At 40.8% G+C, this 11,452-nt stretch overlaps 1 long non-coding RNA gene across 1 annotated transcript; it reads left to right on the forward strand.

Moving 5' to 3' along the window:
* LOC134297644 (uncharacterized) lies at positions 1-11,039 on the forward strand. The gene is made up of 2 exons (XR_010004458.1): positions 1-89; positions 10,438-11,039. It is a non-coding gene; the product is annotated as an uncharacterized LOC134297644 (long non-coding RNA).
* The last annotated feature ends 413 nt before the right edge of the window (positions 11,040-11,452 follow it).

Consider the following 11,452-nt stretch of genomic DNA (forward strand, 5'->3'; position numbering starts at 1 on the left):
GGCAGTTTAGAATACTCTGCCAGAGATGTTTAATGTCTTGCCGAACTAGAAGCATAAGGATACCATAGGATGTTGCCATGGCAGTTAAGGTCAGATATAGTGCTAATTTTTTAATTTCCTTTAAAGTTGTTTCCAACCTATAGTGATTGTATCATGGAACTTTCTTGGAGTTGGGGGGATGGAGTCCATTGCCTCCCTCCAAGATGGAGAGAATATAACTTGGCCAATGTTTCTCAATGGGTTTCCATGACTAAGTGAGAATTTGAGCTCTGGTCTCCAGAATTGTAGTCCATTACTGAAAATTATTACACCATTGTTGTTGTAAAAACTAGACAGGGAAGGAAGCTAAAAGGAAGAACATGAACTCATTTGAGATGTGGCACTAGAGGAGAGTTCTGAGGATGCTGTGCGAGAATACAAGTTTAAGATCGTCTGGGGAGGCCCTGTTCTCGATCCCACCACCTTCGCAAGTGCGACTGGTGAGGAAGAGAGACAGGGCCTTCTCAGTGGTGGCTCCCCGGCTGTGGAACTCCCTCTCTAGCGATATTAGATCAGCCACCTCCCTACTAACCTTTAGGAAGAGAGTAAAAACTTGGCTTCGGGAGCAGGCCTTTGATAAATAGTAGAGTTCAATATATATATATATATATATATATATATATATATATTACCTGGAAATCGTGCAATGGATTTTGGAATGGCTTTATACCTTGCCTTTGGATGATGTGTCTGTTGTGACTCAGCTGGAACCTCAGATTGACTCTGATGGGGATGATGGGATTCAGGTTCAAAACCAGGTTCAGAATGTCCCTATTGTAGAAGATGAGGAACAGAGAGTTTTTCCCACAGCAGGGAATGATGTTGATGATACTGAAACTAGCCCGGTGCAAATTGACTCAGAAAAGGAGGACAGTTCTCAGTCTGTTTCTCAGTCTGATAGCAAGCAGGCTGACGCTAACGAGCTGAATGACCTTGATGAAACGGAATCTTTAGATCGAGCTGGCCGTTTGGAATTCAGGGTTCGAAGGAGTGTGAGAATAGCAAATAAGAAGGAAGTCAGAAGCCAAAGAAATGCTTTCATGCTTGGCAAAGGGTATTAAAGCAGTGTGTTTGGAGACAAACCTTTGCCAAAGCAACTTTCGTTTAACCAAGACGCATGCTCCCATTTCCTGGATTATCTTGCAGCCTTTGTGTTCATGTTATTGGGACTTTGTTTCATTCCTTGTGATTTTTTGGATTATAGTTTAAGGCTTTATTTTGTAATGATCTTTTGGAACTTTACTTTTGCTTTTAAAGAACTTTTTATCTTCTATTTTCTAATAAACTACAAAAGGTTTCTGCCAGAGTCTTTGAAGTTCAATCTTGAGGTCCTGATAGCGGCTGAGTTTTTCCTGTTGTTTTTCGTCAATGCGACTGTCACCTGGGATAGCGACATCAGTGATCCAAACCTTTTTCTTTTCCACAACTGTGATGTCTGGTGTGTTGTGTTCCAGAACTTTGTCAGTCTGTCTGTGCAATTATCTTACAGCAGCCGAGGATATGATCAATGGTTTCGTCGGTTTCCTTGCACAGTCTGCATTTTGGGTCATCAGCTGATTTTTTGATCTTGGCCTTAATTGCATTTGTTCTGATGGCTTGCTCCTGGGCTGCATGGATCAGGCCTTCTGTCTCCTTCATGGTCCCATTCGTGAGCCAGAGCCAGGTCTTCTCCTTATCAGCTTTTCCTTCAATTTTGTCAAGGAACTTTCCATGCAATGTTTTGTTATGGCAGCTGTCAGCTCTAGTTTGTAGGGCTACCCCCCCCCCCCCGTAGGTGCCACCTTGCCGTGGTGGGGGGGCTTAACTACTCCAATGATGACTGAGAGTTGTGCTGGCGGTAGTGGTTTAACCCGTTGCCCCACCACATACTGTATTATGTAGTAAACTGATAAAATAATAAAAATTTCTATCGGCACAATGGAACAGTAATGGCCACTTGTTAATAATCAGTCACACAATGAATTAAATACTCGGACTGCAATAACAATAACAAGTAATGGCTATTGAGTAACCAAACCTATTCGTTAGTTCCTTTCAAAAAGTAACATTCCCAAGCTTTAGACAAAACCTATGACGGTGCTTGTTGATTGTAACCTTTGCCAGCTCTGAAAAGTACATGAGAAGATGGTATGCACTTTTCTTTACATTCTGCAATCCTAATGAAAATACACTTTTCTTTGTTGAGTTGATGTAGGATGAAAATAATAGTAAATAATAATAATAATTACTCTCAGACCGCCTATCACCACTGGTGTTTCCTTTTTTGCATCACCTTTGAGAAAAGCAAAAAGTTGTGACTTCAGTGGAGACCAAGAAAATTCTAAATAAACTGGCCAAATGTTAATAAGATCCCCACTGATAGGATCACAGTATCACAATTACAAAAAAATAACCCTGCTTGGAAGGTAAAGGTAAAGGTTTTCCCCTGACATTAAGTCTATTCGTGTCCGACTGTAGGGGTTGGTGCTTGTAATGAAGTATGAATTTTGGTTTACAGATTTTATGTTTAATTGTGTGTTTATGTTTTAAAAGGGTAAGTATTACAGTTATTGCATCTCAGCACTCAGAGGCTGGTTGCCATGGAGAAGTAGGCGGAGCCAACTGCCATTTAGTTGAAGAAGTGCAGAGTTTAAAAAAGAAAGTCAGTCTGTGCTCGATGAGGCACAGGGAAGACTGATTCTAGGTTGATGGGATCAAGGAGACTCAATTGTTCATTTTGAGTCGGTCTTAAATAAATTTGATGACTTATTTAATGTAGTCTGTGTCCTGGAAAGGCACAGAGAATCTGTGATAGTATATCACAGGGGTGACTGTGGTTTGAAGTCACTGGATAGTCCAAGTTTCAGACTTTGGGAACCAATCCCAGCTGGACTCACAGAGATCCATTGAAGTAACAGTTAGAAAGGAGCAGAGGAATAGGTTTTAACTACTTTAAGTAAAAGAAGTGATACTTTAGAGAGTTTGATTAATCTCATTCTAGTATTGTAACTGTTAATAAGAATACCTCTAAGTGAGAAACAACATTGTAACCACTAAGCTCTGTGCCTGAATAAACTTGTTAGTGTTCTTCCAACATCTAAGCCTCTGTCGCATATATTCTAAACCAAGTTACGCTGCCATCTAAAGTGAATAAGAAGAAGAAATGACAAACACAGGAAAAGGTCTCCTCCCTGAGTCTTTGGTGGTTGCATCTTTCCAAACTGGTGGCAGTCGTTATTAGTTCTTTACAAATTTGGGGCAGCGGGTGGGATAAAAAGATTCCCCCTGCCTGAAAGAACCTCAGTTGTTCATAGTCCCTTACAAATTCAACTCCATTTCAATGCCGCTGGAGAGCGGGCATTGTCCGTAGATACCTCCAAGGTCATGTGGCTGGCATGACTGCATGGAGCTCTGTTAATGTGGAAAGCACCAGATTATCCAACGATGTCTCAGTGGTTCCTAGATTATTACATAAAATCCAAAATATTGATGAACCAAAACTCCAGTCCATAGCAGCTGGTAAGATTGTAAACCATATCATGATCATCGTCACACCTGCCAGATGTATCTTTTGCCAAACTGTGGGAGGTGAGTAAGAACAGCAAAACCTTTTTAATTGTTATCACATGCCTGTTCATAGACAAATCTTCCCCAGTTTTCTATACACCCAAAGCACATCCCACACATTATTCATTCATTTTTGGCTGAAGAGGCCTGGGATTTCCCCCCCACAGATGTGCTCTCAGTTTGACATTTGTAACTGTTCTCCAATTTGTAGAAACTACGTCATCTGTCTCTATATGAACTAAAAAAAATCAGCTGATTCATGAACAACTTTTGTTAACTATAGTCTCCCAATGATTTGATGTATATATGTGTGTGTGTGTGTGAGAGAGAGAGAGAGAAGCACCCTTACGACAGATGTCTTCGTTTGTATCTTAGACAGTGCCGCCAATAAAAGAAACAATTCAAATATGTATGGTGCCTATCTGTTGTTCAAGTAAATGAATTCCACAAGAAGCCAGCTGAAGTAATTACTATACAGACAACGATAAAGAAGTGCGTGTTTATATATTTGTTTCCTTGCACCTCAGAACAGATAGCAAAAGTCAGTTGTCTTCAAAGGAACATATCTATTTCAGAGTAAAGTTTCAAACTGCAGTAAATGTGCTTGTCATTAAAAAGGAGAGGGAGAGAATTAAGTGGCTCAGGAAAAAGATCCATTGGTTCAACAGCTGCTAGGAATAACTTGCATGTGGGATGGTCATGAATTTTGCAGCTCTGAGAATAGAAGCTTCTGTGTGGCCATAGTAATGCATGCGTGGTCTTCAGAGCTTGGAAAAGGAATACAACTCCCAGCTTCCTCCAGCCAGTAATGTTGCTGCGATATTCAAATCCTATGTAGACTGGAAGAAAATTGCAGAATTGCTGCAGCATCCAGAGTACATAACCTCTAATCTCTTAATTTTTCAAGGTCAGTCCCAATTAGCTCTCTGTCATCCTACTCCTTCTGATGCTTTTAAAGTATCTCGGTTTCTTTTTCTCCCTCACACTTTTGACCTCATCACATGAGGTACTTTTTGGCAGCATGAAACAGTTTATCAATACTTTTGTGATGGAGCCTGCCAACTCCCATCCCACAGAATATAACAACTTCTGGCAGGGCTCAATCGCAAAACGATTCATGAACTGGCACACGCCACTGCTGCAACACGGGAGCCTTTCCGTGTTACATTGGATCAATGGGGAAAAGCGGGCGGCCAACGCTTCCTCCCATGGGATGGAGCAACGGGTGAGTCGGGTGATGCGGGATACTGCCGGATTCACCACAATGTGTGGCGATTCCAGCGGCATGTCTGATGAGGTTGAGTCTCTCTTCTCTGTCTGTCTTCTCAGCTTGCTTCAATTGCTCAAAACTCAGTTCAAGAGCAAAATGGCTACCAGTATTTAAAAACTCTAAAATCAAAACAGTGGATGGGAACCAACACTCTGAGGGCAGAGCACAGCTAATGACTAACAAAGGATGCCCCCAGGCAAGAGACAAAAACCTTTCCAATGCTAATTAGGGTGATTAACTGAAACATTAATGCTGGCTTCCCAGTGACAAAGGACTCTTGCCACACACTGGACTCTACACAGATATATATTCTTTCCTTTCCTTACTTAGTTTATCTATACCTCACAACCTCTGAGGATGCCTGACATAGATGTGGGCAAAACGTCAGGAGAGAATACTTCTAGAACATGGCCACACAGCCAGAAAGACATACAACAACCCTGTGATCCCGGCCATGAAAGCCTTTGACAACACAAAAATAGTTTGCACCCCATTTACACTGGGGAGAGTGGAGAGGAGGGATGGAGTCTGATCCTGTTCAGTATTACTTAACATAATAATAACAACAACAACAATAACAACAACAATAATAAAAAGGAGACAGAGGGCCTGATTCTGGCAGCCCAAGAACACACCATTAGAACCAATGCCATCAAAGCCAAAACTGAAAAGTCGACAACAGATCCCAAATGTAGACTCTGCAAGGAAGCAGATGAAACAATAGATAACACCCTCAGCTGCTGCAAGAAGATCGCACAGACAGACTACAAGCAGAGGCATAACACCATTGCTCAGATGATTCATTGGAACTTGTGCCACAAATACCATCTGCTTGCGACAAAGAACTGGTGGGATCACAAGCCGGAAAAAGTTACAGAGAATGAACATGTCAGGCTACTCTGGGACTTCCGAATTCAGACAGACACAATACTCCTGACCTCACGATCGTGTTAAAAAACAAAGTATGGATTGTCGATGTTGCAATCCCAGGTGACAGCAGGACTGAAGAAAAACAACTGGAAAAGCTGACACGATATGAGGACTTCAAGATTGAATTGCAAAGACTCTGGCACAAGCCAGTCAAGGTGGTCCCAGTGGTGATCGGCACACTGGGTGCAGTGCCTAAAGACCTTGGCCTGCACTTGAACACAATAGGTGCTGACAAAATTACCACCTGCCAGCTGCAGAAGGCCACCTTACTGGGATCTGCACGCATTATTAGCCAAATAAGTGTCCGACGTGTGATCCAATACATCAGCCAGAAGAGTGTCTGCTGTGGACTCATCTTGTTGTGTTTCAATTAATAATAATAATAATTTGTTCCCCACCTCTTCTACTGCTTGAGATGCGCAACTTCTGCATTCTCTCTCTCCTAGTTGGCTGGATCTTCTTCTTGTGCTATCTTGGGACCATTTATTCTGTGGCAGATCTAACATGGTGTATACAGGATTGGCCCTGGGGTGATTTGCACCACCACCCTCTGCAAAGTAAAAGGGAGTCTTGACTGCACAGTGGCACCAAGCCCAGTTTGGTACCGCCAGATAGCCACCCTTACATCCCCTCCCATCATCTTTGTAATTTTTCTTTTATGTCAGGAGTGACTTGAGAAACTGCAACTCACTTCTGCTGTGAGAGAATTGGTTGTCTGCAAGGATATTGCCCAGGGGACGCCCAGATGTTTTGATGTTTTTACCATCCTTGTGGGAGGCTTCTCTCATGTCCCCATATGGAGCTGGAGCTGATAGAGGGAGCTCATCCACGCTCTTCTTGAGTTGGATTCGAACCAGCAATCTTCAGGTCAGCAACCCAACCATGAAGTCATCAGTCCTGCTGGCACAAGGGTTTAACCCACTGCGCCACCGGGAGCTCCTAAGTTGTCATGATGGCTAGCGAGTGCAACATGGGTCTTGTTGGTCACTCATCACATTCATCAGAGCAGGGGAGGAGGAATTCCCCCCTATTTATCCAATCACGCCATCACTCCAGCCAATGTCACTTTAAATGGAACCTAAGTGCCTATTGATCTCCACGACAAAGAGGAGATGGAGAGTGCCATCTTGTATTTTGGGGCCATCTGAGTTTGGGGAACATGGGTCATCTCTGAACTAAACCAATTGTCATGACCGACTCTGGGGGTTGGTGCTCATCTCCATTTCTAAGCCGAAGAGCCGGCGTTGTCCAAAGACATCTCCAGGTCATGTGGCCGGCATGACTGCATGGAGCGCCGTTACCTTCCCACCGGGGCGGTACCTATTGATCTACTCACATTTGCATGTTTTCGAACTGCTAGGTTGGCAGGAGCTGGGGCTAACAGCAGGCACTCACTCCGCTCCCGGGAATTGAACCTGGGACCTTTGGTCCGCAAGTTCAGCAGCTCAGCGCTTTAACATACTGTGCCACCAGAGGCCCCAACCATCAATACATAGAGCTAAAACTGCTCAGTCAGAAGGGGAAAAGTGTGATGTCTCAGGGACCTTTGGCCCATGACCATCATAGATCAAACTGAAGAGGATTTAGGCTTTTTTCCATCTCAGCATGATTCTGTTCCTTTCCAGATGTCTCCTGTTGACATTTTCGTGCCAGAACCAATTAGAGATGCCCTTGAAACAGAGCCTGTTTCTCCGGAAAGCTTGGTGTTTGATAGGAAGGCTTTTCTCAAAACACATCGCTCCCAAAAGCAATTTTTAAGGAGAAGCGCGAGATTAGTGGAGAGAAGCGATTGTGACTAAACCATTTCCCTTGGGAAGTTTCAGGGCGGCAGGCATCTGGTACGATGTTGAAACAGCTCCATTCTCTGGGAAGATTTGGGGAGTCAAACACCTGCTTGGGGGGAGCTCTTGAACTTCCATAAAAGTTCTGCACTGAGCTTTCCCTATTGCGGTGTCAATGTGACTATTCATTGAAGAACATCGTCTCTTGTTCCTGAGCTTACAAGAGGCCTCCGGTGCGCTTACTCACGAGTAGACCGGGAATTGCGTTCCACTCCTTGCCAAGTTTGGACTGCGTTTCAGATCCACCACGAAATACCTTGCCTAGCCTTGAATCCTTGTTCTGGACTTTACTTCAAGAATCTCCCTGTGAAACCTTGCTCTTTCCCCAGTCAAACTTCCAAAGAGTTTGAGTGTGTTTCGGTTATTTGGATTATAGACTTTGCACTCTAATACTGGACATATAACTTCATTTTATTGGACTAATTTTGATCTTCTCTAAAAGGTCAACTGCTGGACTATATACTCTGCTTATTTTTGTTTAGAACTTTTATTGCTTTAATAAAGATATTAGATTGTTTATTGGTCTCCGTTTATTGGTTTCCAGTATTCGCGCTGCTTAGGGATGTTACAAAAAGTTCCTAGATGAGAATAGCATTAGAAATCTTACAGCTGGTCGATACTGGTCCTTTACCTGGTTTTGATCAGAAACCATTCCTGGACATCCAGATGATGTCCAGGGACTTCCAGTTGGTAACACAGAGTAAAATTGAAATCAGTTAGAAAAACTGAAGAGCATGAAAAACAACAAGCTGCTAAATCCAAGCTGGAGAGTACGGCTCCATCTACACCTCCATATAATTCAGTTTCAATTATTTCAATTGAGATAAACTGTTGAAGAGAAATGATTCTCAGGAAAATATCAAACAAAGCAAAGAGAAATTGCTAATAGATGTAAACAGAGAGAATGTACTGAATATTAAAGAAACAAAAGATACCTATGGGAAGAACATTATGCTATGTGACAAAAATGGAAAAAAATGTTATTTCCTGTTTAATTGTGCGGTACTTTGAAAGTACAGTAGAGTCTCACTTATCCAAGCTAAACGGGCCGGCAGAAGCTTGGATAAGCGAATATCTTGGATAATAAGGAAGGATTAAGGAAAAGTCTATTAAACATCAAATTAGGTTATGATTTTACAAATTAAGCACCAAAACATCATGTTATACAACAAATTTGACAGAAAAAGTTGTTCAATGCGCAGTAATGTTATGTTGTAATTACTGTATTTACGAATTTAGCACCAAAATATCATGATGTATTGAAAACATTGACTGCAAAAATGGCTTGGATTATCCAGAGGCTTGGATAAGTGAGACTCTACTGTAGTTGTTATACTCCAGAAATTTTGTTTTCGTGGCTGTAACAAACTATGTTGAATTGACTGAGACTCAATGAGATATTCATTGAAAAACTATAGCAAAATGTGCTGCTAGATACCCTGCAAAAAGTTTTTGCAGTTTAATCAACTTTTCCATGTTTTTATGATAGATCCAATTAGGAAATGACATTTATAACCCAGGAACAAAAATCGTGTTACATAGTGTTATGAAAGACTACCTTGGAGTCTGGCAAAATAAACGCCAGTATATTAAAAGCATTAAAGGAAAAATTGGAAAAGGAGAAGATTTTAAAAGTATCTGAAATATCTATATTTATGGCACAGGAGCAGGTTTTCCAGACAAACAGAATTAAGGCATATACTGGGGGCTGAGTATAGCAAATGCCTGTATATAAAGAAAAAAATGAAATCCAGTAATTCACAGAATCTTTGATTATTCAAAACTGTAGTCAGTAAAAATTGTTATGATACTGAGAAACCAAGGAGGAGTGCCATGTATGAAACTTTCTGATATCATACCATGTGGGAATACAATTTCTAGAGCTTTATCAATGATATAAATGAGACAATTCTCACAAGGTATTGCCATTTTTGGGAGCTCCTGGTGGCGTAGCAAGTTAAACCACTGAGCTACTGAACTTGCTGACCAAAAGGTTGACAGTTCTAATCTGGGGAACGGGATGAGCTCCCACTGTTAGCCCCAGCTTCTGCCAATTTAGCAGTTCAAAAACATGTAAATGTGAGTAGATCAATAAGTACCACTCTGGCGGAATGTTAACAGCGCTCCATGCTGTCATGCCAGTCACATGACCTTGGAGGAGTCTACGGACAACGCTGGCTCTTCAGCTTAGAAATGGAGATGAGCACCAACCCGCAGAGGCTGACACAATTGGACTTAATATCAGGGGCAAACCTTTACCTTTACCGTATTGCAATTTTATCCCTGTATTTCTGAGCTGCAAGAGTAGAGAGGCACCACGTATTTTCCTAACTCTCATATAATTCCTCTACCGTTTGTGAATTCGATTAGAGCTTGAAAATAACAAGTTACAAAGTGATGTCATCACATATAATGAATAAATTTGTAACACCTTCTAGTTAATTTTAAGATTTACCTTTCCAAAACATTCTGATCACAATCTTTCAAGTTTTATAATTTCTTTTAATGAAGCCTAAGCCATTTCAAGATCATGAAAAGCAATGCAAAAGTAAGGCGTAGTAAGTGGCAACAATGCATTGTTTTTTAAACATGTCATCAATAAAAAGGAAGAAATTGCATTTTTAAATCTTCTAGGCTTTGAAGTCTATGCCAGAGGATCTTCTACTATATATTGCATTTCCTACATATTTGTACAACTTGTCAAATGAATGATAAAATCCCAGGTGTCCAACTCTACTGTTTCAATGCATTTTCCTTTTATGGATAGGTGAGAGAGCTCATTGATTACCTTTCCTTTTTCTTCTTTTTCAGGGCTGTCTGTTTTCCCATCAAGAGCGAATCAAAACATGAATTATACATGGACAAGCTAATTCCATTTATTCTGTCTAGCTCTCAGCCTCTGTAAATCACATCTACCAAATGATGTTTTTTTTTCTTTTAAAAAATGAAGACTAGGAATAATGGCACAGCTTTTAGACTTGCCAGATTAAATATTGTTTGTGCAATCATTTAAACTGTTTAATGGCAGGCTTCATTGATGAGACAGTGAGCACTTTGCTACCGCATTGTCAGATTTTCGTACTTCTGTGGTCTGCCCTATAACCATAGATCCATTTCTAGCAACGACTGGTACCTGGATTGCAGTGGTTTTCTCATATCCATTTCACTGTCCGCTGCATGGAAACAGCAACTAGAAACTGAACGACATTCAATTAAAATGATATTAGCAGTTCAGGAGTGATTTTGCTTAATTTACTCCTACTCAGATGTAAAAACATTAGTGACTTTTTAAATTGGACCTCATAATGTCTCACACCCACACAGATGCAATGAAATTAAAGACTTTGGTGGCTAAATACCGCTTAATTTACTCCTACCCTCCTGTAATGACATTAAAGATGCTTTAGGGTAGATATTGTTTCCAATCATTTTTATTCCAAAGAAATCCGAGCTTATTGGTACTATTATTATGCATATAATAAAATCACCCAAGAAATGTATCTGTACAGGAGGGGATAGGGTGGTTACCAATAATATTAAAAAGCAATCATTCATTTCTAATGCAGGGATATTAAGAGATATTAAGCAGAATTTCTGCTAACTTTACAGGTGGCTTCAATCCATTGCGGGAAATTGATACCTCTTTCAATATATAGTATTTATTCAAAGGATGGTAAGTTTATAATTGCCAGTTCCCAACCTTTGGAACTCAGCCTGTTTGCCAGAGTTTACAAATAACAGATTATTTTAGGTAACTATCTTTTATTTTTCAAAAGCAGAATTATAACTACATTACATTATGATTTAAATCTTGGAGTTCACTATT

Source organism: Anolis carolinensis, chromosome 3, assembly GCF_035594765.1.
Source record: "Anolis carolinensis isolate JA03-04 chromosome 3, rAnoCar3.1.pri, whole genome shotgun sequence".
Taxonomy (NCBI): Eukaryota; Metazoa; Chordata; class Lepidosauria; order Squamata; family Dactyloidae; genus Anolis; species Anolis carolinensis.